Below are 9,974 nucleotides of genomic sequence, written 5' to 3'. Positions count from 1 at the left end.
AAAAGATTATGATAATATGCACAAGCTTTCTCAGATGACTACACACAAAGTCGTACTCTTCTGTGAAGCACAAAACAATATGACACTGAATTCATTTATAGAGTTTCACTACAGTATAATTTTTTTTCATGGTTTTGAAAAATACACAAATTAATTCAGGGTTTCTCTACAGAAGGGCTCATATTATGTATTTGGAGATAATTGTGAAAAAGAATTTACCACATTCCATTCACAGGTATCTCTAGAGTATGTTACATTTTAAGCCTTTGAAGAGTACAGAGGTCTGCAAATGCCTTATCACACAGATATCATTTCTAGGGTTTCTTTCCAGTATGTGTTCTTCTATGCATTTGAAAAGCACCATGTTGTACAAGGCCTTACCACACTGATTACATTCATAGGGTTTCTCTCCAGTATGTGTTCTTTTATGCAAAAGATGATTATGTCATGCAAAAGGCTTACTACAGTGATTACATTAATAGAGTTTCTCTCTAGTATGTGTTTTTTTATGGCTTTGAAGATTGCTGTGGCGTGCAAAGGCCTTACCACACTGATTACATTCATAGGGTTTCTCTCCAGTATGTGTTCTTTTATGCAAAAGATGATTATGTCATGCAAAAGGCTTACTACAGTGATTACATTAATAGAGTTTCTCTCTAGTATGTGTTTTTTTATGGCTTTGAAGATTGCTGTGGCGTGCAAAGGCCTTACCACACTGATTATATTCATAGGGTTTCTCTCCAGTATGTGTCCTTTTATGGTATTGAAGAGCAAAGTTCTGTGCAAAGGCCTTACCACACTCATTACATACATAGGGTTTCTCTCCAGTATGTCTTCTTTTACGGTATTGAAGAGCAAAGTTCTGTGCAAAAGCCTTATCACACTCATGACATACATATGGTTTCTCTCCAGTGTGTCTTCTTTTATGATCTTGAAGATTACTCTGAGTTGCAAAGGCCTTACCACACTGATTACATTCATAGGGTTTCTCTCCAGTATGTGTTCTTTTATGGTATTGAAGAGCAAAGTTCTGTGCAAAGGCCTTACCACACTCATTACATACATAGGGTTTCTCTCCAGTATGTGTTCTTTTATGATTTTGAAGATTACTCTGAGTTGCAAAGGCCTTACCACACTGATTACATTCATAGGGTTTCTCTCCAGTATGTGTTCTTTTATGGTATTGAAGAGCAAAGTTCTGTGCAAAGGCCTTACCACACTGATTACATGCATAGGGTTTCTCTCCAGTATGTATTCTTTTATGGCTTTGAAGATTACTGTGTTGTGCAAAGGCCTTACCACACTGATTACATTCATAGGGTTTCTCTCCAGTATGTGTTCTTCTATGCAATTGAAGATGATTAAGTCGTGCAAAGGCCTTACCACACTGATTACATTCATAGGGTTTCTCTCCAGTATGTGTTCTTCTATGCAATTGAAGATGATTAAGTCGTGCAAAGGCCTTACCACACTGATTACATTCATAGGGTTTCTCTCCAGTATGTGTTCTTCTATGCCTTTGAAGATCACTGTGACATGCAAAGGCCTTATCACACTGATTACATTCATAGGGTTTCTCTCCAGTATGTGTTCTTCGATGTTCTTGAAGAGCACTGTAGCGTGCAAAGGCCTTACCACACTGAGTACATTCATAGGGTTTCTCTCCAGTATGTGTTCTTTTATGGCTTTGAAGATTACTGTGGTGTGCAAAGGCCTTACCACACTGATTACATTCATAGGGTTTCTCTCCGGTATGTGTTCTTTTATGCAATTGAAGGTGATGATGACGTGCAAAGGCCTTACCACACTGATTACATTCATAGGGTTTTTCTCCAGTTTGTATTCTCTTATATGTTTGAAAAACAGTACATTGTGCAATGGCTTTGCCACCCTTATTATATTCATAGGATGTCTCTCTAGTATATATTCTTTTAATCTTTTGAAGATGACTCTGATCAGGAAAGACCTTACCATGCAGATTACATTCATATGATTTCTCTCCAGTATGTGTTCGTTTATGACTTTGATGATTTTCATAAAGAAGAAAGTCTTCATCATCTTGACCATACTCATAGGGATTCTCTCCAGTGTGTGTTCTTTTATGCATTTCAAAATGATTGTGATAAGAAAAGACTTCATCACATTGCTTAATTTCACAGCATTTTTCTCTGCTATGTGTTTTTTCATTCCTTAGAAGATGAGTGTTATAAGACAAGACTTCACCCCAGTGAGAATATACTGAAAACTTCTCTCCAGTTTGAGTTCTTTCGATCCTGCACGGAAAATTTACACATGTAAAAGCTTTACCACATTCAATGAAGTTGAACCTCATACCGATATAAATTAATTTCATATTTTTTTCAAATTGTAAAAAGGAATCAACTATCAAGGTTTTATAGCTTTGTTTAAAATAATGTTTTGTTCTCTCATTAGGTATCATTTACATCTAGAAAAATATTTGTGATGAGAAATTCCATTGTGCCAGTTTATCTTTTCATCTATAACTATATCATACTTTACTTTTCTAGGATATTTTTTACATTTTTGAAGAGAACTGCATGTACTGAGTGCTTTACCAACGTTACTCCATTCATAATATTGTGAACCACATTTGGTAAGTGAACTAAGACACCCAGAAGTATTTGCATAGACCTAGAACTCATGTTTGTTTGTTTGTTTTTGTTGTAATGTGAGATTGTATTTGGGTATTAACCATGATGATAGAAAATAAATTAACTTTGTATTTTTGGATCAAATTAAACATGTACACTCTACATAGGAACTACAGTTTATCTTCTTAATTGTTCTTAAGGAGAGGTATGGTAAATCTTTTTGTATTCCTATTCTCATATACTTGTGTCAAGAGTGACATATCATATATATGAAAAAAAGAATAGTGTATAAAAGATTTCTAAATGAATCTACAAGGTTCGACTTTCACAGACTTGTTGTATAGATATTAAGGTTTCTCCACAACAACTGCCCCTTGACCCTTGACTAGTCTGGTTTCACTAAACTTAGCACAGTCACAAAAAGTATGAGTGATACAAGGCTTACCATGGGCTCTTGGATTAGTAGAAAGTTTTGCAGCTATACTCATCATCACTGAAATATGTATACATTTTCTGTCATGAATAGCAAGAAGCAAATGAAGCAGCAGTTCTACAACATAGCTCTCATGGTGCTATAAATCAAATGGTGATATCTGTTCAGGTATTGCTACCTAGACTTTTTCTTAAATGAAGGCTTTACAGATGCAATTCACATACATGAAATTGAGGGATATGGATCTGTGAGAACTGAATAACCATCAATATATTTAAAGCTGTGGTTATTTACACTGTTGCTTTTGTTTTAAAGTTCCAGAACACATTACAAACTATTCAAGGGAAATTGTTATGAACTTGCCCAAGAAAATTACCTTGCATGTCTTCTAGAACATTGACAATGCTCTTTGGTGTTAAGGTCTTCCCAAATGTATCCTGAAATACAGTACCAGAACATATGTTATATTATTTAAGAATGTGCAACAATTAGCTTATTATCTTAAGTGCACCTAAGAACTGGGACTGTGTTATTTACCTCATTCTTCTTTCTCTAAAAAAATTACAGAACAAAATCATTAACCAAAGAAAAGTTGTCTCCATATTTTGAAACATGAAAGAAATTCATTTTCACCTATAGTAGTTAGGTTCCTGTAGGTCTCCAGCATCACATCTTTGTAGAGATTCTTCTGGGAAGGATTCAGTAAATCCCACTCTTCCTTAGTGAAGTCAATGTGCACATCATCATAGGTCACTTCCTTCAAAAATATACCATATATGAGTACAGTGTAAGTATGACAGTAAAATGCATACTTCTTTGAAAGTATAGTTTTATGATTCTGATGTTCCCCATTCTTGTTCCATGACATAGACAGTCACTTTAGAAGGAAATTGAAAAGGAGAATCAATTCTGTTATTTCTGTGTCCTTTGTATAGGATACCTCCTTATAAGAGCAGTATCTATACACGGGGAAAGAAAAAGAGAAAAGATCAACAGTATGTTGTATGCATGAGAAAATTAATGACTACAGAAAGGAAAAAAAAAGATGGACAAAATGGGCATATTGGTGTTTTTTTCCTTTAGCACAACACTCAGAAAACAGAGGTGTAGCCGGGCGGTGGTGGCGCACGCCTTTAATCCCAGCACTTGGGAGGCAGAGGCAGGCGGATCTCTGTGAGTTCGAGACCAGCCTGGTCTACAGAGCTAGTTCCAGGACAGGTTCCAAAGCCACAGAGAAACCCTGTCTCGAAAAACCAAAAAAAAAAAAAAAAGAAAGAAAACAGAGGTGTATATATTTGTCTGTGAGATGAATGCCAGTCAAGATTTAACAGAACTGCTTATCCATTTTTGGATACCATGTATCTTGTCAGAGGTTGAGGCATGAACATGTCTTTGCCCAAAGGCCAGTTTTGAAAACAAGAAAACAAGATTTGAGTGTCTTCGGTGCTCAACATTCTCTGGAAAATAGATCACTGCTACCAGTAGTAATTGTGTCTCACTTCAACAGTACTCTAGGTTATTTAAATTCCATATTTTACAGCTTTTTGAAGTAGTTAAAGATTACCTATCTATGCAAAATATATTCTTTATGTGTCTAAAAAACCTGATTATTCTAACTATAAGTATGACAAACACAGATGACTATTGATCTCTAATTCTAATACCTATATAACTTAAAGACTAAGACTTCATATTAGAATATTGTACAATAAACAACTGTACAACAAATGAGGACAATGGGCTCAAAATGTAACCAATGAATAAATATCTTGATCAGTGGAAGAAATGTACATTGCAATTTGATAAATATATTTATCAATATATAAAATGTTTTAAGCAGAAGTAGAAGCATGAATGCATACAATATTCAATATTTAACATTATATCAATGTACAAAAATCTATATCAAAGCAATTGCCTATAAATTATAACTCACAAGCATTCACTCTATTACTCACTATTATTATTAATGTATGTAAACTCACACTAATCTATTATTCCATCCAATTTTCCCTTTTTTTCAAAGAAATCCCTGAGCCCATAAAATTTCCCTTCTAACCCACAACCCTATACCAATTATAATCAACCCCTAAATGATTTCCCTAACCCTAGGACAAACTTTGTTGGAAGTCTTTTAGAATTACTTCCAGCTATCATGGGGGTGATGTTCTTTCTATGGGATCCTGTGAAAGTAAAATGATGGTTACATTCAAAGATTACTGTCTGGTATAATTGCAAATAGTCTCTGAGTATTTTGTAAAAGTTTTCTGAGATTCCTCTTATAAGGTCTGTCTAGAACTTTGTAAAAAGTGGACCATTTCAGCTAACCAGGTTGGAACCATCTTGAGCAGCTGGTATGCAAAGCAGGTCTGGTAGTAACACTATCATCATCATGCCATCCTATCAACCAGGTTGAGTTGTTGTTGTGGGGCCCCAACTTCTTCCTGGAAACTTCAAAATTACTGCAGTAAAATTCATTGTTCATTGTGGAAAACATAAACATTATTTATATAGTCATATACAGACATATATATTCAGTGACATGTACACTAGGGACAAAAATAGAAATGTAGAAAAGTGAAAATTTTTCTAAATTCCTTTTTCTTTCTGTCGCATGCTCCTGACATGAGAGAAAAACTCTGAATTTTTATTTTAACGACATGCTTGGATTTATACAGGGACAGAGCTAGTGTCCATCTCCAAAACCAGCTCTATATATTCATAAATACACATCCACTTACAAAAGGCACCCAATGAAATGATAGGATAAAAGTGTAGATTACGGTAATCTAAAAAGAATAAAGGGGCATATATGTGTATGATGTAAAAGTGTAGATCACTAAAATTAATTTTAAAAAGTAACTACTTATTTATATATATATATATTTACATTGATGTAGGTATGGATGCTCCCTTTTGATATAAACTTGACATTTTTATTAAAACATCCTGTCTATGAGTTTTATATTCTTAAACTATTTTACCTAATTCAACTCACTTAAACGTGTCATGAAAATTTCTAGTCCTTGAGAGTTATTATTATAAACCAATTAGGATATAAAGTACTGCATGTTAGTACTTTGTTATTTATTACAATTGAAATTATACTCGAGTCAGGTACGTTTTCAACATTATTTTGAATTTCATTAGCTGATTCAAATGAACATACTTTAGAGAAAATGTTTGGTGAAGTAAAGCAAACTTTGTCTTCTTGGACATTACAAATTACTTGTGAAAATATACAAAAAGGTGATTATATTAATCATTCATCATATAAAATACTTTTACAAAACTTTGAGCCCAAAAGTTAAAAATTAGGAGAGATTATTTGTGGAACCTTAATAGTTTTCAGAAATTGTTGCAAGACATTGATCATCTATATCCCAATACTGGAGTAAAAAATTGAAAAGAGTAATTAGAACCAAACCAAAAAATTTGACAAGGAGTTAAATAGTCAAAGAGAATTATTATCTAAAGCAGAGAATAAATAGTTTAGTGGAAATAAAATTATAGGAGGCACTTTTGGATTGTCTGGATAAATTATAGGAGGCACTTATGGATTGTCTGGATGTGACGTTTTGTTACATTCAAGACTTTTTTTGATACAAGTTTCTCTGTAGCTTTGGAATGTGTCCTGGAACTACCTCTTCTAGACCAGGCTGGCCTTGAACTCCACCTGCCTCTGCCTCTGCTGGGATTAAAGGCTTGAGCCACCACCTCCTGGCCTTCATTCTAGACATCTTATGCTCTATGCATTCCCTATAGGAATTTTACTGCAGAGGAAAGATATTATCTTATAATCGATATTTTAAACATATAAACATACTAAAAAAATAAAAAGTTATGTGGAAAAAAATCTGAGTTGTTTTGTTTTGTTTTTTTTTTTTTGGTTTTGTGAGACAGGGTTTTTGTGTGGTTTTGGAGCCTGTCCTGGAACTAGCTCTTGTAGACCAGGCTAGTCTCAAACTCACAGAGATCCGCCTGCCTCTGCCTCCCAAGTGCTGGGCTTAAAGGCGTGCCCCACCACTGCCCGGCTCTGAGTTGTTTTTAAAAAGAAAACTGAAACTTCATCTATAGCAAGAATTTACCAAGGTTAAATTGTAGCATGTTTTACTAATGTAGAAATTGAATCATTACGGAGAGGAAGTGAACATTGGCAAAGAGCTTACAGTAATTTCTTGGGAGAAATTAACAACAAATATTCCTTTAGCCATAATATTAATGATCATATAGAGAAGTAACTAATTCTAGGGAAAGGTTCCATCTAGCTTCCTATATTTAATTTTGGGTTTGAGTCTCTATCTGATATCTAGGCATACATAAAAAACACTCATTTTTTACCTCTTACAGATCGACTGCATATGACAATTAAAATGCTTAAGTTTTTTTGCAATGAAATATGAGCATGCATTACAGTGTCCTGTGAAGTCTCCAAAAGAAGTGTGAGTCATGCAAGGAAGATTTCAACTGCACTATGTAATTGTTTCACCATCTAAACATCAGGTTTGGACTACAAACTGCTCGGGACAATATCAATATGGTACAGTCAGATGATTGAGACTGTTGGGAACATATGTTTTAATTAAGCAAACAGTTCATTTTGGAGGTTTGAGGAAGAGATGATGGGCAAAAACACAGACAGGTTGAATGACGGAATTGAATCAAAGACCCTGATATTAATCCTCACACCTATGAACACCTGGTTTTTGACAAATAAGCTAAAATTATACAATGAAAAAAGAAAGCATCTGCAACAAATTGTTATGCCGTAACTGGATATCAACATGTAAAGGAGTACAAATAGATCCGTATCTATCACCATGCACAGTACTCAAGTCCAAAGGGGATAAAGGCCTTAATGTAAATCTAATCACACTGACACTGATAGGAGAGAAACTGAAAAGTAGCCTTCCAAGTATGGAACTAAAGACCACTTCCTGAATATAACAGCTGTAACACAGAATCTGAGAGGAACAATTAATAAATGGGACCTTCTGAAACTGAGAAGCTTCTGCACAGCAAAGGACACAGTCAGTAACACAATAAGGCAGCTTATTTAATTGGAAAAAAATTTCCAATCCCATATAAGATAGAGGACTGATCTCCAAAATATATAAAGAACTCAAGAAATTAAACATCAAAATTTCAAATAATTCTATTAAAAATGGGGTACAGAACTAAACAGAGAATTTTCTATAGAATAATCTCAAATGGCCAAAAGACACTTAAGGAAATGTTCAACATCCTTAGTCATCAGGGAAATGCAAATCAAAATGACTCTGCAATACCACCTTACACCTGTCAAAATGGCTAAGATCAAAAACACCAATGACTGCTTATGCTGGAGAGCATGTGGGAGTAAGGGGAAGACTCTTCCATTGCTGGTGGAAATGCAAATTGTACAACCACTCTGGAAAACAGTATGGCAGTTTCTCTGAAAATTAGGATTCAACCTACCTCAAGACCCAGCAATACAAATGGTGTGAACTCCTTTATACATTAATATTGGTTGTAAAGTAAAGGATATTCATGCTACAATCCATAGACACAGAGAGAGTTAGTTAACAAAAAAGGATCAAGGGAGGGATACATTGATCTCCCTGAAAGGGGCACTAGAATTGGTCTTCTGAATTGAATGGTGGTAGTTGAGTATGGGAACAGGAGAAATCAGGATCAGGGTGCTTGGATGTAGGGAGAATGAGGAAAGACTACAGGAATTGGGGAACATTATGGAGTTGTTATGGTACATAGTACAGTAAATACTCATTAGATTGTATGAAAATGCCACTAGGAAGGACTTTTAGAAAAGAGGGATGAGAAACTTGTGGAGTCTTCTCTAATCAAGGAAAGTATTCAATGTTGGGACTGGGACACCACCCAGCAACAGTTACATCTACATCTAGTCCTGCTTGCAAGATATGTTGAGTTATTTGTTCCCCAGAACTTGTAGGAGTAAACAACAAATAACTCGTGAAACTTCAGGCCCATTCCATTAGAGGAAGACAATGCCCATCCTAATTGGATGTCAAAGACCTGAAGCTCACTACACTAAAATCTATGATAGAACCAAACAAGATAGGAAAAAAAGTCCATGAAATGATTTCTCATGATATTCTGCTATTCTCATAGAATGGTGCCTCAGCCAATTGTTATCAAACTGGCCTAATCCAGGAACTCAAAGCAAAAGGGGCAGACACAGGTAGTCAAACAATAAGAGGAGCTAAGGAGACCCTGCTGCCAATGGGGAGGAAGTACCATAGCAACTGCCTCCCACCTTGGTTGAGGACACTAGGTTAACACAGCCCACAGAATCAACTAAGCAGGGGTTATTGGTGCTCACAGAGACTCATAATCCTATCGGGGCCTGTGCTAAATGCTTTGCATATATGTTATCAGTTCATACTTTGGTGTTTTGTGGGACTGCTAAGACTTGGTGTGTGTATATGTGGGGTGTACTTTAACTCAATTGACAGCTTTTGAGACCACTTTTCCTCATTCTGGGTTTCTATATCCAGGCTTTATATGGATTCTGCATAGTCTTACTTTAACTTGTTGTACCATGTATGTGGGCTGGTTTTCCATGTCTAGTTGACAATGACCTAGAGACATCAGAGATAAGGGAGCCTCAGAAAAAAAAAATGCTTCCACGGGATTCAGAAATGAGGCATTTTCTCAATGACTGATTAATGCCAGAGGGCACAGCCCATTGAGAGTTGTGTCATCCCTGGGCTGGTCCTGGGTTCTATAAGAAGAGAGGATGAGTATAAGTCCTATGAAGTAAGAAAGTAAGAAGCACTCCCCCATCACATTTGCATCAATTCTTGACTCAATGATCCTGCCCTCCTTAAGTACTTCCTTGATATTCTTTAATAGTGAACAACAATATGGAAGTATAAGCCAACTAAACTTTTGTCACCCAATTTTGCTTT

General features: G+C 35.5%; 1 pseudogene; it reads right to left on the bottom strand.

Annotated features, from left to right (window-relative positions):
- Positions 1–475: 475 nt before the first annotated feature.
- Positions 476–9,627, bottom strand: LOC121458685 (annotated as a pseudogene).
- Positions 9,628–9,974: the final 347 nt, after the last annotated feature.

The sequence above is a fragment of the Microtus oregoni genome, unplaced genomic scaffold (genome assembly GCF_018167655.1).
Source record: "Microtus oregoni isolate MIOR12 unplaced genomic scaffold, Mior012 000018F_ref0000195, whole genome shotgun sequence".
In the NCBI taxonomy this organism is placed as follows: domain Eukaryota; kingdom Metazoa; phylum Chordata; class Mammalia; order Rodentia; family Cricetidae; genus Microtus; species Microtus oregoni.
This window is presented reverse-complemented; position numbering and strand designations above follow the sequence as displayed.